At 42.4% G+C, this 19,862-nt stretch overlaps 1 long non-coding RNA gene across 3 annotated transcripts; it reads left to right on the top strand.

The window, feature by feature from the left end:
• Positions 1-4,960: 4,960 nt before the first annotated feature.
• On the top strand, positions 4,961-18,831 carry LOC122547425. 3 transcript variants are annotated; one of them, XR_006310996.1, is made up of 5 exons: positions 4,961-5,112; positions 9,766-9,899; positions 14,665-14,751; positions 16,886-16,913; positions 18,757-18,829. It is a non-coding gene; the product is annotated as an uncharacterized LOC122547425 (long non-coding RNA). The 3 variants fall into 3 exon arrangements; XR_006310995.1 differs by lacking the exon at positions 4,961-5,112 and adding an exon at positions 5,384-6,729 and having other exon boundaries at positions 18,757-18,825; XR_006310997.1 differs by lacking the exon at positions 4,961-5,112 and adding an exon at positions 8,511-9,182 and having other exon boundaries at positions 18,757-18,831.
• Positions 18,832-19,862: the final 1,031 nt, after the last annotated feature.

Genomic DNA, 19,862 nt, shown 5'->3' on the forward strand with positions numbered 1-19,862 from the left:
AATATACTGGCAGAGAAATTTGCTAGAGCTGCTTAGGAGGATTTAAACTAGTAAGGTGGGCGGTGGGACCCAGGGAGATAGTGAGGAAAGAGATCGATCTGAGACGGGTATAACTGAGAACAGAAGTGAGTCAAACAGTCAGGGCAGGCAGGGACAAGGTAGGACTAATAAATTAAACTGCATTTATTTCAATGCAAGAGGCATAACTGGGAAGGCAGATGAACTCAGGGCATGGTTAGGAACATGGGATTGGGATATCAACACAATTACAGAAACATGGCTCAGGGATGGGCAGGGCTGGCAGCTTAATGTTCCAGGATACAAATGCTACAGGAAGGATAGAAAGGGAGGCAAGAGAGGAGGGGGAGTGGCGTTTTTGTTAAGGGATAGCATTACAGCTGTGCTGAGGGAGGGCATAGGTTTAGGGTGAGGGGATAGATATGAAAGAGACCTAAGGGGCAACTTTTTCACACAGAGAGTGGTACGTGTATGGAATGAGCTGCCAGAGGATGTGGTGGAGGCTGGTACAAATTTAAGAGGCATTTGGATGGGTATATGAATAGGAAGGGTTTGGAGGGATATGGGCTGGGTGCTGGCAGGTGGGACTAGATTGGGTTGGGATATCTGGTCGGCATGGACAGGTTTTTTCCAGGGTGAGGGATTCAATAACAAGAGGTCACGCATTCAAGGTGAGAGGGGAAAAGTTTAAGGGGGATATATGTGGCAAGTACTTCACAAAGAGGGTGGTGGGCATTTGGAATGCGTTGCCAGCAGAGGTTGTAGAGGCAGACACAGTAGCTAAGGTGCATCATTTAATGTGCATCTGGACAGATGTAGGTGGGGAGCAGAGGGATACAGATGCTTAGGAATTGGGCGACAGGTTTAGACAGTGGATTTGGATTATCTCAGGCTTGGAGGGCTGATGGGCCTGTTAATTTTCTTTGTTCTTATCTCCAATGAGGGGAAAGTGAGTACTGCAGATGCTGGAGATCAGAGTCAAGATTAGAGTGGTGCTGGCAAAGCAAAGCAGGTCAGGCAGCACCCGAGGAGCAGGAAAATCGGCGTTTCGGTCAAAACCCTTCATCAGGAAGAGAATAAGAGACAAAATAACCACACCGAATGGTGTTATCATCACTGAATCCCCCTCTATCAACATCCTAGAGATTACCATTGTCAAGAAACTCAATTGGTTAATGTTCCAGGCTACAAATGCTATAGGAAGGATAGAAAGGAGGGGCAAGAGAGGAAGGGCAATGGTGTTTTTGATAAGGGATACATTACAGCTGTACAGAGGGAGGATATTCCTGGGAATACGTCCAGGGAAGTTATTTGGGTGGAAGGGAGAAATAAGAAAAGGATGATCACCTTATTGGATTGTACTATAGAATCTCCCAATAGTCAGCAGGAAATTGAGAAACAAGTTTGTAAGGAGATCTGTTATCTGTAAGAATAATAGGGTGGTTATGGTAGGGGATTTTAACTTTCCAAACAAAGACTGGGACTGCCATAGTGTTAAGGGTATAGATGGAGAGGAATTTGTTAGGTGTGTACAAGAAAATTTTGATGATTAAGTATGTAGATGTACCTACTACAGAAATTGCAAAACTTGACCCACCTTGAGAAATAAGGCAGGACAGATGACTGAGGTGTCAGTGGGTGAGCACTTTCGGGCCAATGACCATAATACTATTAGTTTTAAAATAGTGATGGAAAAGGATAGACTGGATCTAAAAGTTAAAGTTTTAAACTGGGAGAAGCCAATTTTGACGGTATTAGGCAAGAACATTCAAAAATTGATTGGAGGCAGATGTTTGGATGGCTGGAAAATGGGAAGCCTTCAAAAATGAGATAACAAGAAATCATAGATAGTATATTCCTGTTAAGGTGAAAGGCAAGACTGGTAGATGTAGGAATGCTGAATGACTACAGAAATTGAGGTTTTGGTCAAGAAAAAGAAGGAAGCTTATGTCAGGTATAGACAGGAGAGATTGAGTGAATTCTTAGAGGAGTATAAAGGCAGTAGGAGTATACTTAAGAGGGAAATCAGGAGGGTAGAAAGGCAACATGAGATTGCTTTGACAAATAGGGTTAAGGAGAATCCAAAGGGATTTTACAAATACATTAAAAATAAAAGGGTACCAAGGGAGAGAATAGGGCCCCTCAAAGATCACCAAGGCAGCCTATGTGGTTGCAGTTGATCAAGGAGATACTAAACAAGTATTTTGCATCAATGTTTACTGTGGAGAAGAACATGGAAGATATAGAAAGTAGGGAAATAGATGGTGACATCTTGAAAAATGTCCATATTACAGAGGAGGCGATGCAGAATGTCTTAAAATGCATAAAGGTGGATAAATCCCCATGACCTGATCAGGTGTACCCGAGAATTCTGTGGGAAGTTGGGAATTGATTGTTGGGATATTTGTATCATCGATAGTCACAGGTGACGTGCCAGAAGACTGGAGGTTGGCTAACACGATACCACGTTTAAGAAAGGTGGTAAGGAAAAGCCAAAGATCTATGGACTAGTGAACCCGACATCGGTAGTGGGCAACTTGTTGGAGGGAATCCTGAGGGACAGGATTTACATGTATTGGACAGGTAAGAACTGATTAGAGATAGTCAACATGGCTTTGTGTGTGGGAAATCATGTCTCACTAACTTGATTGAGTTTTTTGAAAAAGTATCAAAGAGGGTTATCATAGATATCACAGAATTCCTACCATGTGGAAACAGGCCTTTCGGCCCAACAAGTCCATACCAACGTTCTGAAGAGTAACTTATCCAAACCCATTCCCATTACTCTAAATTTACCCCTGACTAAACACCTAACCTACACATCCCTGAATACTATGGGCAGTTTAGCATGGCCAAATCACCTAACCTGCACATCTTTGGATTGTGGGAGGAAACCCATGAGGGTCAGGGAGAATGTACAAACTCCACACAGTCGCTTGATGAAGAGAGTGGTGGATTGTGATCTATATGGACTTCAGGTAGATTGGTTAGCAAGTTTAGATTACATGTAATACAGGGACAACGAGCCATTTGGATAACAGAACTGGCTCGAAGGTAGAAGAGACCGTGGTGGTGGAGGAATGCCTTTCAAAGTGAAGGCCTGTGACCAGTGGTGTGCCTCAAGGATCGGTGCTGGGTCCACTGCTTTTCATCATTTATATAAATGATTTGGGTGCGAATACAGGAGGTATAGTTAGTAAGTTTGCAAATGATTCCAAAATTGGAGGTGTAGTGAACAGCGAAGAAAGTTACCTCCAAGTACAACGGGATCTTGATCAGATGGGCCAATGAGTGGCAGATGGAGTTTAATTCAGGTAAAGGTGAGGTGCTGCATTTTGGAAAGGCAAATCACAGCAGGTCTTACACACCTAATGGTAATGTCCTAGGATTGTTGTTGACCAAAGAGACCTTGAAATGCAGGTTCTTAGTTCCTTGAAAGTGGAGTTCAAGGTCAATAGGATAGTGAACAAGGTGGATGATATGCTTTCCTTTATTGGTCAGTGCGGACAGAGACGTGACTGTGGAGGGGTCCAGGAAGGGGGGTAGTGGTCTGCATGCACTTTTGGAATATTGTGTGCATTTTTAGTCTTTCTCCTATCAGAAGGATATTGTGAAACATAAAAGGGTTCAGAAAAGATTTACAAAGATGTTGCCAGCGTTGGAGGGTTTGAGTTTGTAGGGAGAGGCTGAATAGACTGGGGCTGTTTTGCATAGAACATTGGAGGCAGAGGGGTAACCTTAGAGATCTATAAAATCATGAGGGGCATGGATAGGGTAAATAGACAAGTTATTTTCCCTGGTGTGGGGGAAATAGGGGGAATCCAGAACTAGAGGGCACAGGTTTAGGATGAGAGGGGGGCAAAATTTAAAAAGGTCAACTTTTTCATGCAAAGGGTGATGGGTGTATGGACTGAGCAGAAAGAGGAAGTGGTGGCGTTCTAGTACAGTTGCAACATTTAAAAGGTATTTGGTTGGGTATATGAATAGGAAGAGTTTACAGAGATATGAGCCGGGTGCTGGCAAATGGGACAAGATTAATTTAGGATAGCTGGTCGGCTGGGACGAGTTGGACCAAAGTGTCTGTGTCCAGGCTGTACATGTGTAAGACTCTCTATTGAGGCTCACCATGAACCAGCAACATAGAACTACAACCCCCACAAAGCTATGCAGCCGGATATCCGCTGTACGCGGATATTGCTTAGGCTGATAATGATGCACTCCGGGAAATAATATTCAGCTCCGATTTTTACATTGTCTTCATTGCGTCAGACGACACTTTGCCCTAACAGGTGCTTTCAAATTTGAAAATATCGGCATGGTAACAAGCATGTTACCTGCCAGATTCTTGCAATAATTGAATCTCCCTTCGGACTGAGGTGTTTCCAGGCGCTAATAGAGACGATTTTAACCTTTGACCAGAATATCTGGCCGAAAATACAGCAACTTCCAACGGCTCCCGACAGACTCCAGTTAGCACGTGCGCAGTCGGATTCCTCTGAGAGCGCGAGAGATTGGCTGGGCTGGGTGGGAACAAAGGGGCGGGGGGAGAGTTCTTATTGGCAGATATATGGGGGCGGGGCTGGAGGTGAAGGGGCGGACGGCAGTTGGTAGGGGCGTGGCCAGGTATCCGGGGGCGGAACGTAGGTGGCTGGGCGTGGCTTGGCTGATCAGTCGGGGCCAGGGCTGAGAGAGCGGCCAATGACGAGGGGACGTGCTGTGCTGTGCGATGCGGGGCTTTGTGACCCGAGGTGTGAAGGCGATCTCAGTTTTGAGGAGGGCGGGGCTATCCCTAAGGGGCGGGGCCAGAGTTGCCGTATCCGCGGTCTCAGCGATCGCAATGGCCAGGGGCGGAGCTCAAGGGCCTGGAGGGGGCGTGGCTAAGGGGCGGTCTCGGTGATGGAGGCGTGACCTAGAGTGAGAGGGGCGGGGCAGCCTCGGTGATGGAGGCGTGACCTAGAGTGAGAGGGGCGGGGCAGCGCAGTGTCGAGGGTTGGACGGTTTGGAGCGTGGCCTGTCTGTTGACCGACCTCCAGGTGCCCCGGAAGTGTTCGTGTTGCTAAGGCTGGTTAATGACGCTGTGTGGTGTGTGGAGAGGTGAGACGTTCTGTCATGTGTAGGATGTGCAGTCTGAGCGGTGTTTAATGGTGCTGTCAGCTTTAACTCTCCTGGTAGATTTGGAATTTGGCTTTATTTTCGCTCACCAGAGTTTGGTGTGGAGGCTGTTGGGGTGGAAAGTAAGGACAAGGGGGAGCCTAACTTTATTATGTTTTGGGGGTGGGGGAGTGGTTCAGAGAGGTGGAGCAAGGAATGGAGAAGGTGTGGTGGAGGGCTGTCTGGATAATGGGGAGGGGGAGAAAACATTGTTTGAAATAGTAGGACGTCGGGGACGCTTGTGAGTGGAAAGTCTCCTTGTCAGAGCAGATGCAATGGAGAGGGGGGAATTGGGAGAATGGGATGCAGTCTTTGCAGGTTACAGAGTGGGAGGAGGTGTACTCCCAGGTAGCATGGGAATCTGTGGGTTTATATTAAAGGTAGGTCTATAAACTGTCGCTGGAGATGGAAATGGAAGGTCAAGACAGGGGAGGGAAGTGTCCAAGATAGACCAAGTGAATTTGAGGTTGGGGTGGACGTTGTTAGCGAATTCGATGAACACCTCCAGTTCAGCCTGGGTTCAGGATGCAGTACCGATACAGTCATAATTTAATGGCGGAAGAGTTGGGTACTGAACGTATACGTACTGAAGAGGGGCTGTTCGATATAACCGACAAAAAAGCAGGCGTAGCTAGGGCCCATGTGAGTGCCCATGGCTACCCCCTGAATTTGCAGAAAGTGGGAAAAATTGAAGAAAAAGTTATTGCGGTGAGGACTAATTTGACGAGGTGGTGTGTGGGGGTGGGTAAAGGACATAGGTGTTCAGGTTCTAAAATTATTGAACTTGATATTGATTCCTGAACTTGATATTGATTCCTGAGGCTGCAGAATCCCCAAGTGAGATGCTATTCTTTCTGGTTGCGCTGAACTTCACTGGAGATTCCCCGCTTGCTGAGGCAGGCCCGAGACAGCAATATTGGCCAAGGGTCATGGTGGTATGTTAAAGTTGCAAGTAACTACAAGCTTGTGGTCATCTTTAAAGAGAGAATATATGGTTCCGTGAAGTGGTTACCCAGTCTGTGTTTCATCTCCCCAGTATGGTGGACACCACATTGTGAGCATCAAATACAGTAGGCTAGATTGAGTGAAGTGCAGGTAAATCGCTACTTCATCTGCAAGGTGTGTCTGTGGGGAGGGAGGAGGTAAACAGGCAGATACCATGCCTTCTATTATTGCATGAGGTGGTGTTGTGGGTTGTGAGGAGGTGTTGGGAGTGGAGAGGGCTTGGACCAGGCTGTCCTGGGAGGAATGGTGCCTGTGGAATGCTGACAAGGGAGGGGAAAGGTCTGGTGGTGGCAAACGTGGCAGCTTGTGATCCTTTGGGTGCGTCTTTGAGGATTTTAAAAGAGTGAAGGCAAAAGTGCAGGAAATGTGTTGGACATGACTAAGGGCTATGAAAACTATGGTGATAGGGAATCCTCGGTTGAATGAAAGAAAGAGGACATTTCTGAGGACCTCCTGTGGAAGGTGGCACCATCTGAACAGGTGCAACAGATGGACAAACTGGGAGAATGGAATGGTGTCTTTACAGGCAACATGGTGTGAGGATATATAGTCCAGGTAACTGTGGGAATCGGTGGGTTTGTAGTGGATATGTGTGGCGAGTTCATCACCAGAAATGGAAACCAAAATGTCGAGGAAGGGAAGGGAGGTTGGTCCAGAAAATGTGTAATTCTTTTGTGTTGGAATTTTCTTTGGTGATTATCTGTTACTTTGGCAGTTTATAACATAATAGTTAACCAGGATCTTTATTATCTTGCTATGTAGTTTTAAAATGGTCACTAGTATTTAATTTTAAAAAAAAATCCAGTTGTGAATTGGTTAAAATTGTTCCTTAAAGAGTCCTTTTCCTTTCAGTCTTAGAGCCACAAAGTCCTACAGCACGGAGACAGGTTGTTTGGCTCAAACTGGTCCATGCCGACCAAAACGTCCATCCATGCTAACCCCATTTCCCTTCACTTGGCCCATATCCTTCTCAGGTGAAAGTGAGGACTGCAGATGCTGGAGATCAGACTCTGGATTAGAGTGATGCTGGAAAAGCACAGCAGGTCAGGCAGCATCCGAGGAGCAGGAAAATCGACGTTTTGGGAAAAACCCTTCATCAAGAATCATTGTTTCCTGATTCTTTTCCTTTTCCAGCACCACTCTAATCTAGGCCCCATATCCTTCTAACCTTACCTATTCATGTATTTGTACAAATGCCTTTTGAATGTTATGATTTGGAGATGCCAGTGTTGGACTGGGGTGTACAAAGTTAAAAATCACACAACACCAGGTTATAGTCCAACAGGTTTAATTGGAAGCACACTAGCTTTCGGAGCGACGCTCCTTCATCTATCACCTGATGAAGGAGCGTTGCTCCGAAAGCTAATGTGCTTCCAATTAAACCTGTTGGTTATAACCTGGTGTTGTGTGATTTTTAACTTTTGAATGTTGTTAATGTACCTGCCTCAAAACACTTCTGCTAGCAGCTCCTTCCATATGCATGCCACCCTCTGCGTAAAAAAAGTTGCCCCTCAGGTTCCCTTTTATTCTTTCCCCTCTAGCCCTCTGATGCATTTTAGTCCTCTGTTCCCCAACCCTGGGGAAAAAGACTGAGTGCATTCACCCTATCCATGCCTATCATGATCTTATACACCTCTACTCTTCAATCTCTTATGCTCTAAAGAGAAAAGTCCCAGCTTGTCCCTATAACTCAGACCCTTGAGTCCAGGCAACATCCTTGTAAATTTCTTCTGAACTCTTTCCAGTTTAGTAACATCCTTCCTAAAACAAGGTGACCAAAACTGAACATCATATTCCAATGCCTTGCACATCTGCAACATAACTTCCCAACTTCTATACTCAATGCCCTGACTGATGAAGGCCAGTGTGCCAAAAGTCGACTTCACTGCCCTGTATACATGCGTCTTCACTTTCAGAGTACTGTGCATCTGAACTCCAAGGTCCTTCTGTTCTACACTCCTAAGGCCTTACCATTCACCATGAAATTCCTACCTTGATTTGACTTTCCAAAATGCAAGACCTCACACTTAGCTATATTAAACTCTGTTTGCCATTTCTCAGCCCACTTCCCCAGCTGCTCAAGGTCCTGCTGCAATTTCTGAGAACCTTCCTGACTTTCCACGATGTCGCCTATTTTGATGTCATCAGCAAACTTACTAATCATGCCTTGTACATTCTCATGGCATGATTAATATAAATAACAAACAGCAGTGGGCCCAGCACCAACTCTTAAGGCACTCCACTAGTCACACGCCTCCAGTTGACAAGCAAGTCACTATTACCCTCTGCTTCCTCCATCAAGCCAATTGTGTATCCAATTTGCCAGCCCTCCTGGATTCCATGCGATCTAACCTTCCAGAGCAGCCTACCATTGGAACCTTATCAAAAGCCTTACTGAAATCCATATCGATTACGTCTATTACCCTGCTTCGTCAGCCTTCCTGATCATTTCATCAAAGAACTCTCATAGATTTGTGAGGCACAAAGCCATGCTGACTATTCCTAATCAAACCCCGTCTTACCAGATGCATGTTTATCTTACCTCTCAGAATCTTCTCAAGTAACTTACCTACCACGGATGTTAGACCTACAGGTCTGTAATTACCAGGGTTTTCTTTGCAGGGTTCAGCATTCGCTATACTCCAGTTGTATGGGACCTCACCTGTGGCTAACGATGATGTGAAAATAACAACCAGGGCCCCCGCAGTTTCTTCTCTAGCCTTTTGCAGTGTTCTTGCAAATGTCTGGTCAGGACCAGGAGATTTATCCATCTTCATACATTCTAATACATCTAACATCACCTCTACTGTGTTATAGATTATCCCCAAGATATGACCACTAACATCCCAAAAATTCCCAAGTCTCCATGTCTTCTCCTTTGAAAAGATGAAATCATCATAATTAGTACAGAGCTTTGACTTCTGACAAAGATTACTGCATGTTTCAGATTCAAGGTAAAGTTAGGAATGTACTTGTTTGCAGCCTGAATTGGAAAGTGATCAGAGATGGTAAGTGATGTTTTTGTGTTGATTATTCAATCAGAGTTGAAACAAAAACAAAACTGTGATAGTCTTTTGGTATACACATCAGGATCTTTTTTTAAATTTTCTCTTTGTAATTTCCTAAGGTGCTCAGCAATTCTTTTCTTTAGAAATGCATAACCAGGTTGGGTATGCCACAACGTCTATCAAAAGTAAAGCATGGCTTATATCGAGTAAAGTTCCCATTGTACTGTTCAATCCAAGACTCTAGACAACAACATTAGTTAGATCTTTTAACTGATCAACTTGTATAGAGTAAAGGTTCAGATATATCCTGCAATAAAAGAATGTTTCATAACTTCCCGTGTAAAGGCAATGAGACCCAATGATGTATTGATAAGTGAGATTGTAGCATATATGTTTGTATTCAGACATCCCCAATACTTTGGACTGGATTTCCCCATCAGATACCTGGCTGGCCTGTGTTGGATGAACTTTAAAAATGGTGGATGAATCCTGATTCTGAACTACTGTTTCTTGCAGCTTTAATTGTGATGCAATAAGAATGAGCTGGTATCCAGCTGTACTGATGATGCTGACTCCATTTCAGATTTAGGCTTTTCAGATCCACGGGAATTTTCATGGAGTCAAGGCTGGCTTTTTAAGGTACTATGGTTCACACCAGTTTCGAGGTATTTTGAACCAAAGAGAATCCCTGATTTAGAGGCAGGAGGTGATTGACAGGTAAGTTAAAGATGTGTCACTAACATTCTGTCATGATTACTTTCCAGTGATGTTACGGGGTTGTTTGGAACAGTAAACAGTCATTAAATTGAACAGCATTGTGCTCATAGAAAGTCTTCAGATGCATTAGAGGACATCATCCACCGGTTAAAAAGGGTATTCTGCATTGTGTAATGGGGTATAATTCAGATTTGGTAGTGTCATGTGTCCTTTCTGCATTTATCTTTTGGTTGAAGTTCAGTTCAACCATCTGTTTAGCTGTTCCAAAGCTTTTTCAGGTGGCTGAGATTCTGGCTGACTGTAAAGGCTTTAATATTCAGCTCTGGAGGTTTTGCTGACACAGTTGTTTGGTGGAATCTCACTATAAATACTTGACTGAGTTCTAAATTACCGAATGGCACTCAGCAAAGTTTGTTGATTATAACTGTCAAAGGGATGGTTTACATTAACATATTTATGAACAGTTAGGAGATTATTTTTAAAGTGGGTTTCAAAGTACTCCTGATTTGTTTATTTTGAGAATTATGAGCAGTTTATACAATTGTCTTTAAGTGGGCTAATTTGAGCTACATTTGTTTAGTAAGGCAGATTGATGAGCCTCCCTGAGATTTCCAAATATTATTATAGAGCTCGTGATTTCTGTTTATAATGGATGCTTGGCATAAGAATGGCTGGGTGAGGAAGATGTTAGGGTAGAGGTGAGCTGAGGGAGCATGTTGTGGTGATGGGATAGGTTGGTATGCGTTAGGGGATCTTGCATAAATCTCAAAACTATCCATGGCCCAGTGAACAGACTACCTGCCTCAGCACCCACCTGCCTCCATCCTTGCCTTGGCATTCACATGCCAAAGGAGGACTAAAAGATAATAAAGAGAGAGAAAATAAACTGAGGCAAACTCGTGAGATATTTTTAAAAAAAGGCAATAACAATATCTTTAAATATAAAAAGGAAGAGAGAGTTCAAAGTGGACATAGGCCCTTAGAAAATGAATCTGAGGATATGGTTCAGGGAAGCAGGGAACTGGCAGAGGAATTAAATAGATATTTTGCATCTGGCTTTATGAAAAGCAGCAGCACAAAGGGTTGTGGAGGTACATATACACAAAATACCGAAAGCTATAGGTACAGCAGGTAATCAGGAAAGCCAAAGGAATGTTGGCGCAGGCAGGTGGAACTAGTTTAGTTTGGGAACATAGTTGGTGCAGACTCGTTGAATCGAAGTGTCTGTTTCCGTGTTGTATGGGTCTATTAGAATTTTTTGAGGAAGTCCAACCAGAGTGGATAGAGGAGAATCAATAAATGTGTTGGACTTCTAGAAGATGCTCAACGAGGTACTGCTTAAAAAAAAGTCCATGGTCCATCCATATAATGACATGTATAGAGAGTTGGCTAATGGGCTGGAAACATTGAGTTGGGATAAAGGGTTCATTTTCATGTTGGTGACCTGTGACCAGTGGTGTTCCACAGGGATCACCGCTGGGACTGTAACTGTTTACAATTAGAGGAAGGAAGCAAATGTACTGTACCCAGTTTTGCAGTCGACACAAAAATAAATGGAAAGGCAAGTTGCAAAGTTGATGCAAACAATTTATAGAGAGATATTGATAGATGTAGTAAGTGTACAAAAAGTTGGCAAATAGAGTATAATTAGGAACATGTGAAGATGTTCATTTTGGAAGGGAGAGCAAAAGAGCAGCACTACAGTATTTAAACAGAGAAAAGCTGCAATGCAGAAGTACTTGGGTGTACATGTGTGTGAAACACAGAGCTAGCATGCAGGTGCAGCAGGTAATCAGGAAGGCAAATGAAATATTGGCCCTTATTTCAAGGGTGTGGAGTGTAAGAGTAGGGAAGTCTTACTGCAGCTGGATATATTGCTGGTGAAACAACATCTGGAGTATTGTGAGCAGTTCTTTTTCCCCTTTGTTTAAGGAAAGATATAGTTTCATTGGAGGCACACAAGATTCAGTAGGATGATCCCTGGTATGGCAGGATTGTCTTACGAACAAAGGCTAACCCAGGTTGGGTCTCTACTCTCTGGAGTTTCGAAGAATGAGAGATGGTCTCATTGAAACATGTATGATTCTTAAGTATACTTCCCTTCATGAAAGAATCTAGGACCAGAAGGCAGAGTCTCAAAATAAAGGTGTGCCAATTTCCGATTGAAATGTGGAAGAATTTCATCGCAGAGGGTTGTGTCTTTGCATGTATTTAAAGCTGAGACAGATAGATTCTTGATCTGTATGGGAGTCCAGCCTTGCAAGGAAAATGCAGGAAATTGCATGTGAGGATTGTCAGATCAGCCATGTTCCTATTGAATAACCGTGCAGGCTTGAGAAGTAAAATGGCCGACATCTGTTCCTATTCTCATGGTCTTGTACCTCCACTTCTATCTTGGACTGCTATTGGGAGTAACCTTCCTGTCTTCTGCTGCCCCATCATTAAAATAGTACATACGGTCACTGAAAGTATCTGAAAGTCCTCTGACTCCTGTTTTCTGCCTCCAAGTTGAAAATCCCCCTTTTGTTTTCCATATTCCAATCGATTAATGTTTTCAGTGAATAATTCTTTCCTAACATATCTGTTTTAAATTTAACTTGTACTGATTTTAAACTTCTGTCCTTGGCTCTTACTTCTCAGGTTTACTTTGCTTTGTTCTATGCTTACCTTTATGAATTTAGACTTCTTATCGATATTCCTAAGTCATTTGTATATCTCAACAAGTCCCCAACTTTAGCCACCTTATTTCCAGATTGTAAAATAGTACTTTTCTTGGCTTTTCCACATTACAAATGGGATGTTTTGCCGCTTGGCATTATTTTCTACATGGTTTATAGCGTACTGACCAGAATCAACTACAATATACACACTGACAATAAAGTTGCAGCATAACCTCTTCAGTCTTGTAGAATGGTTTATATCAATTCAAGTCTCCATGGATCAATTCAATTTCAATAATTGTGTACCTATCACTAAATTTTTAAATATACAAAAACACCCTAATCATTTATCAGTGTTAATTTACTTGACCATTTATCTGCCCAGTTGCAATAATAATTTAGATTTTTCTGCAATTTAAAAAAAAATGAGACATCTTGCCTGCACTGGTCTCCCCATTTTGCTTCTGTCAGTTTCTTCTCCTATCTGGCTATAAATGTCTGAAACGCAATGGGTCATAATTTGCTGTTGGAATTAATATGTGGTCTCTTCCATTAGTAACACTTGCCTGCACATGTTTAGTTGTTTGATTTCTTTTCTAAGCCACTTGCTTCAATTGCAAGCTTTTAACAGCACTCTACATGTAGCCTTATGTTTGCAGCAAGACCTCCCTACTAACATATTAAATGTTAGGCTAACTGGCCTATGTTCCCTCCTTTCGTGAATAGATGTGCTACATTAGTGATTTTCCAGTTTGCTGGGACATTTCCAGAGTCCAGAGAATGTGGAAGATCATAACTAATGTATCCACATTTTAAGACCCTGTGATTCAGGTAACTAGTCAGCCTTCAGTCCCTTTACGTTTTCTCATACTGTTTGTCTAGTGATTGAAATTATTTTGTTTCTTTCTGCATCTTTATTTTCTATAGCTCTTTGGAATTTTGTTTTCTGTCATTTACCGTGAAGACAGGTACTAGCTCTGCCATTTCTAATCAACCGGGCTGCAAATAATAGTATTAAGATAGGGGACACATTGAAATTAAGCATGCATGTAACAATGGCATTGCGGTCATCATAGTCCAATGTAGACAATAGACAATAGGTGCAGGAGTAGGCCATTCTGCCCTTCGAGCCTACACCACCATTCAATATGATCATGGCTGATCATCCTTAATCAGTATCCTGTTCCTGCCTTATCTCCATAACCCTTGATTCCACAATCCATGAGAGCTCTATCCAACTCTTAAATGAATCCAGAGACTGGGCCTCCACTGCCCTCTGGGGCAGAGCATTCCACACAGCCACCACTCTCTGGGTGAAGAAGTTTCTCCTTATCTCTGCCCTAAATGGTCTACCCTGTATTTTTAAGCTGTGTCCTCTGGTTCGGCACTCACCCATCGGCGGAAACATGTTTCCTGCCTCCAGAGTGTCCAATCCTTTAATAATCTTATATGTCTCAATCAGATCCCCTCTCGGTCTTCTAAACTCAAGGGTATACAAGCCCAGTCGCTCCAGTCTTTCAGTGTAAGGTAATCCCGCCATTCCAGGAATTGACCTCATGAACCTACGCTGCACTCCCTCAATAGCCAGAATGTCTTTCCTCAAATTTGGAGATCAGAACTGCACACAGTACTCCAGGTGTGGTCTCACCAGGGCCCTGTACAGCTGCAGAAGAACCTCTTTGCTTCTAGTACAGCTGCAGAAGAACCTCAACTGGGAAAACTACATGTCCAATAATACTGTGGCTGAAAACTATATTAAAAACAGAAAGAACTGTGAATGCTGTAAATCAGCGACAAAAATAGAAATTGCTGGAAACGTCCAGAAAGCTTGGTAGCATGCATGGAAAGAAATCGGAGTTAATGTTTCAGGTTCTCAGGAAGGGTCACTTGACCTGAAACATTAATTCTAATTTTTCTCTGCAGATGCTGCCAGCCCTGCTGAGTTTTTCCAGCAATTTATATTTTGGCATACTGTGACTGAAGATATCCTGGAGTGTGCACTAAATGTTTTAGATCAGCGTACTGAGAAACTAACTAGAGAATCGGCGATCTGAGATTTGGTATTGTGCAATGAGAAGGAGTTAATTGATAATCTTAATCTGCAGGTCTCTGAGGGAAGAGTGACCATAATATGATAAAATACTTCGTTGGATGAACAAGGGTCTTAATTCTAAACAAAGGACATTATGAAGGTATGAGGTGGCGGTTGGCTATGATAAATTGGGCAATTTCATTAAAGGCTTGACAGCAGATAGGCTATGACTAAATTTTAAGGAACAAATGCTGCATGTGATAGTAATACTGGTGCAAAAAAACAGTGGGGAAAATATTTCAATCATACAATTTCATTTGATATGATGCCACAATGGGAAGTTGGTTAGCAGATTAGAAATGTTTGAGATTAATGGATCCTTGGCAGCATGAATTACAAGTTGACTAAAAGACAGGAGAAAGCGGGTAGGTATAATTGGGCATTTTTCAGACTGAGACAAGTTGAAACAAGTGTTTCCTGGGGGTTATCACTTCAAGGAAAAATATCTTTGAAACAGAGAAGATTAAGAGGTGACCATATTGATGTGTTTGAAATTATGAACAATTTTTGCAGAGTAAAGAAGGCTATTCGGTTCCTACTAGTTGGTATGTTAGTAACAAGAGGTCACAATTTCAAGGTTGCCAGCTCGAGAGCTAGGAGTGACATGAGGAGAAACTTCTTTACTCAGATTGTTAGGATTTGGAGTACACTGCCTGAGGAGACAGATCCCAAGGTGTTTTCAAAAGAGAGCTAACATATATTTAGGGTGCTTCGGAAATAGGGCAGGACAATGGGACCAGCTTGGTAGCTCTTTCGGGAACCAGGGCAGACATGGTGGACCAAACGGCATCCTTCTATACTGTAAATTCTATGAACTGTAAAGTTGATTACTTTGGTAGGAAAAACTGAAAGGCAGAGTGTTATTTAAATTTTAATAGATATGATTATAAGAGGTGAAAGATTGGGCATTGTTGATGTATGAATTCTGGTCACTGAAAGCAAGCATTCCGGGTGCAGCATGCAGTTTGAAAGGCAAATAGGATATGTGACTTTGTTGCATGAATTTTGAGCACCGGAACAAGGATGTTCTCACTCCTGAAAGGGATTGCAACAAAGGTTCACTAGACTTATACCCTGGCAAGACTGTCGCATAAGGAGCGGTTTTAGATTAGATTAGATTAGATTACTTACAGTGTGGAAACAGGCCCTTCGGCCCAACAAGTCCACACCGACCCGCCGAAGCGTAACCCACCCATACCCCTACATTTACCCCTTTACCTAACACTACGGGCAATTTAGCATGGCCAATTCACCTGACTTGCACATCTTTGGACTGTGGGAGGAAACCGGAGCCCCCGGAGGAAACCCACGCAGACACGGGGAGAACGTGCAAACTCCACACAGTCAGTCGCCTGAGTCGGGAATTGAACCCGGGTCTCTGGCGCTGCGAGGCAGCAGTGCTAACCACTGTGCCACTGTGCCGCCCACAAAGCTATGGGCGGCACGGTGGCACGGTGTCAGCTATGCCTGGAAACGTGGATTTTAAAAGAATAAGGGGACGCAGGATCTGAGTCAATCACTTAAATGTCTGAAGGATCGATAGATTAGATGCAAGGATGGTATTACTCTCTGGCTGAGGGATTCTAGATCAAAAAGTCTGTCATCGTCCAGTACAAAGTAGTCTGCGTGACTGGAATGGCATTTCACCACCAACACATAGTACATATCCTTGCCGCTACCTGCAGGATGGACTGCAATAAACCACACAGACTTTCTTGACAGCACCTTCCAATCCCATAAGTTCAAATGTCTTGAAAATTGGGCAATTATCCTTCAGGCATCATCATTGATTCCTCTTCAATCACACCTATTTTGGTAATATCTCACTGTGCCTTCATTGTCACTATTCCTACAAAAGCCAGAACACCTAAAGTCTGAAGGGAATGAAGAAGATCCAGAAGATATAAATAGCCTGGCAGTGTACAATGCATCACAGTGGCATAATCATAAGTTCAACATACTAAATCTTTTAATAAAACAAAGAACTGTGGATGCTGGAGATCTGAAACATGCAAAAACAGAAATTGCTTGAGAAACTCAGCAGGTCTGGTAGCATCTGTGAAGAGTAGAGTTAGTGACCCTTCTTTCAGAACTAAATTTTAGTCATAGCACTGTTTAGAAAATATTGGAGAGCTTTCAAACTATTGTATTTTGAAGTTTTGTTTCTTCCTTTCAGCAAACAACTTTGAAAATATTTAACCTGTAAATGAGCAAACTGTTTGTTTGTGTTTCAGGGATCAAAATACAAAAAAGGATTCCGAGGTGAGTAGTCGTATGCCATCTTGTTTTGGACAATTACTTGTAATAATTTAAAGAGAAAGAAACACTTTCTGAAGGGGAATCTTTTGTTTTTGTAAAACAGTATGAACTGAAATAATTGCACTGAATACAATCACAACCTTGATTTTGAACTGTTGTGCAAGTGAATCTAGAGCCTGCCTTAGATGACAACCTACTGGGGTACATACTGCATTTAAAAGAAACAGAAAACTAGCATATTATCTCTGAAATGCTTTTCAGCTTTCTAAATACAATCTCTTGCAATTTCTCTGTGTTACAGTTGAAAACAAAAACAATTCAAAACCTAGAATTGCAGATGAATGGGGAATTATGAGAGATGTTCTCCTTTCCGCTCTGTTCTCTTCACTCATTACTGCTTGCTAATTTAAATGGAAATGTTAGGCAGGCTGGATTGTTGATTTCTCCACATGTCCCACTCACGCCTAGACACTGAGTGTTCCATGTGTCTTTGGCCTGATGGGTAGATGTTTACAGATGGATACAGAAGGTGGGCATTTATTTTTCTTGTGTAGTTATTTGCTACTAGCTGTTTGTGCTAAAGAGAAGTGTGTAGTCGAGTTACTGTGGGACTGTTGCACTATCTGATACATTGATGACATGTATAGCTTGGTACAAGGCATTATTTAAAAGTTTTCAGATGGTATGAAACTTGGAAGCATTGTGAGAAGTGATAAAATGCTGTGGGACTTTGGCACGTTGGTAGAATAAGTGGACAGGTGATAAATAAAGTCAACAGGAAGAACTATAAAATGATTCATTTTGGTAGGAAGAGCATATAACTAAAAGAAGATACAATTCTAAAAGAGTGTGCAGGAGCTGAGAGACCTGGGTATATGTGCATAAATCACTAAGGATATTTGAGAGTGCAGTTAATGAAGCACACTGTTTCCCACACTTTACCAATGGTGGCATGGAATACAAGAGCATGGAAGTTGTTTAAATTGTTAAATCTCAGCTGGGATATTGCATTTTGTTCTGGGGACCACACGTTAGGAAGTATGTGAAGGCATTGAACGGTGCAGAAAAGATTGATGAGTGGTTCCAGGGATGAGACACATCAATTAAGAAGGTAAATTGGAGAAGTTAAGACTTTTCCTTAGAGAAAGAAGGAAACCAGGAGGAACCCAAGATAGATATTGAAATCATGAGGGGCCTGGATAGAGTAGATAGGGAGAAACCGTTTCAACTTCTGAAGGGATCAAGAACAAGAAGGCACAGGTTTAAAATAATTGGTAAAAGAAGCAAAAACAGTGTAAGTTTTGTTTAGTATAGGGAGTGGTTTGAGTCTAGAATGCACTTTCCAAATGAGTTGTGCAAGCAGGTTCATTCGAGGCATTCAATAAGGAATTGGACTGTTATCTGAAAAGAAATAATAAGTAGGGTCGAAGAGTGAAGGCAGGAGAATGGTATGAAGGGAAATGTTCATTTGGAGAGCTGGTGCAGACGTGATGCATCGATTGGCCGCTTTCTGCATTGCAGCAATTCTTTCATTCAGAGATTTTCCGAGGTATCCGTTTGGAGCACTGGCACAAATAATATTAACTGAGACAAACTTGACCCATATGCCAGGCTTCCTGAGCTCTGATGTTAGAGCTACTAAGCTCAAACACTACCGATGCTTCCTATTATTCTCTGAAACACATGCAGCAACCAAATCTTTACCCACTTTTGTGTCTGCTCCATTGTAAAATCATAAATGTCCAAATGGATTTGGATATAGGGTTGAATAAGAACATTCCATGCCTTTATTGCTGGGAACAAAAGTGAGGTTGTCTGATATTATTATATCTATCTTATATTTCAGAATCAATTGATGATGTTCTGGATGACCTCCTTGGAAAAGATGGTAGGGTGCAATTACTTTCTCTTTTGACAATCCAGAGTTGTTAGGTTAGTACTTAACCACAGCAATTCTAAAAATAAATAGTTTATGGAAAGTGTGCATTTCTGGTGTAGCCGGCATTGTTACCCATCCCTCATTGCCATGAACAGAGTGGTTTGCTGGGACCATTTCAGAGGGCAGTTAAGAGTCCATCACATTGCTGTGAGTCTGGAGACATTTGTGTGCCAGACCAGTAAGATTTCCTTCTGGAAAGGACATTAGTGATCCAGGGTTTTCAATGGAAATGGACGGTTGTTTCTTGATACCATTACTGAAACTCGCTTTCAATTCTTGATTTTCTTTTAATAAATGAATTTAAATTTCACCAGCTGCCGTGGTGGAATTTGAACTCTTGTTCTCAGAGCGTTAACTGGACTCCCAGGATACTGGTTTAGAGACATTACCGCTATGAGAGTAGTCTGTGTCACAGACATACTTAAGTAATTCTGTTTAATTGGAAAGCCCCAGGGCAAATATCTGAAGTTCAGTTTGTAGGACAATGCTAACGTTGAACAGCATAATGGTAAAGAGAAATTAAAGCAAGTAGTGACGGAAAATTGATGCTAACTTTAGTTTTAATATCCTAAAAATTTCCTGAAGTAGTAGACTTTGGAGGTATGATTAAGGAGAAGGGGCAGTTCAAGGCGTTCCATCTTCAACATGTTGGGGATCCAGGGAGGAGAACAGTTCTTTTATTTTTATTCGATCAGTAGAGCCGCAAGTATATAGGACAGAGAAGGTGGTGTTTGGTATGCTTTCCTTTATTGGTCAGAGTATTGAATACAGGAGTTGGGAGATCATGTTGCAGCTGTACAGGACATTGGTTAGGCCACTTTTGGAGTATTGCATGCAATTTGGGTCTCCTTCCTATTGGAAAGATGTTGTGAAACTTGAAAGGGTTCAGAAAAGATTTACAAGGATGTTGCCAGGGTTGGAGGATTTGAGCTGTAGGGAGAGGCTGAATAGGCTGGGGCTGTTTTCCCTGGAGCGTCGGAGGCTGAGGGGTGACCTTATAGAGGTTTATAAAA

This window comes from Chiloscyllium plagiosum, unplaced genomic scaffold, assembly GCF_004010195.1.
Source record: "Chiloscyllium plagiosum isolate BGI_BamShark_2017 unplaced genomic scaffold, ASM401019v2 scaf_3744, whole genome shotgun sequence".
Taxonomy (NCBI): Eukaryota; Metazoa; Chordata; class Chondrichthyes; order Orectolobiformes; family Hemiscylliidae; genus Chiloscyllium; species Chiloscyllium plagiosum.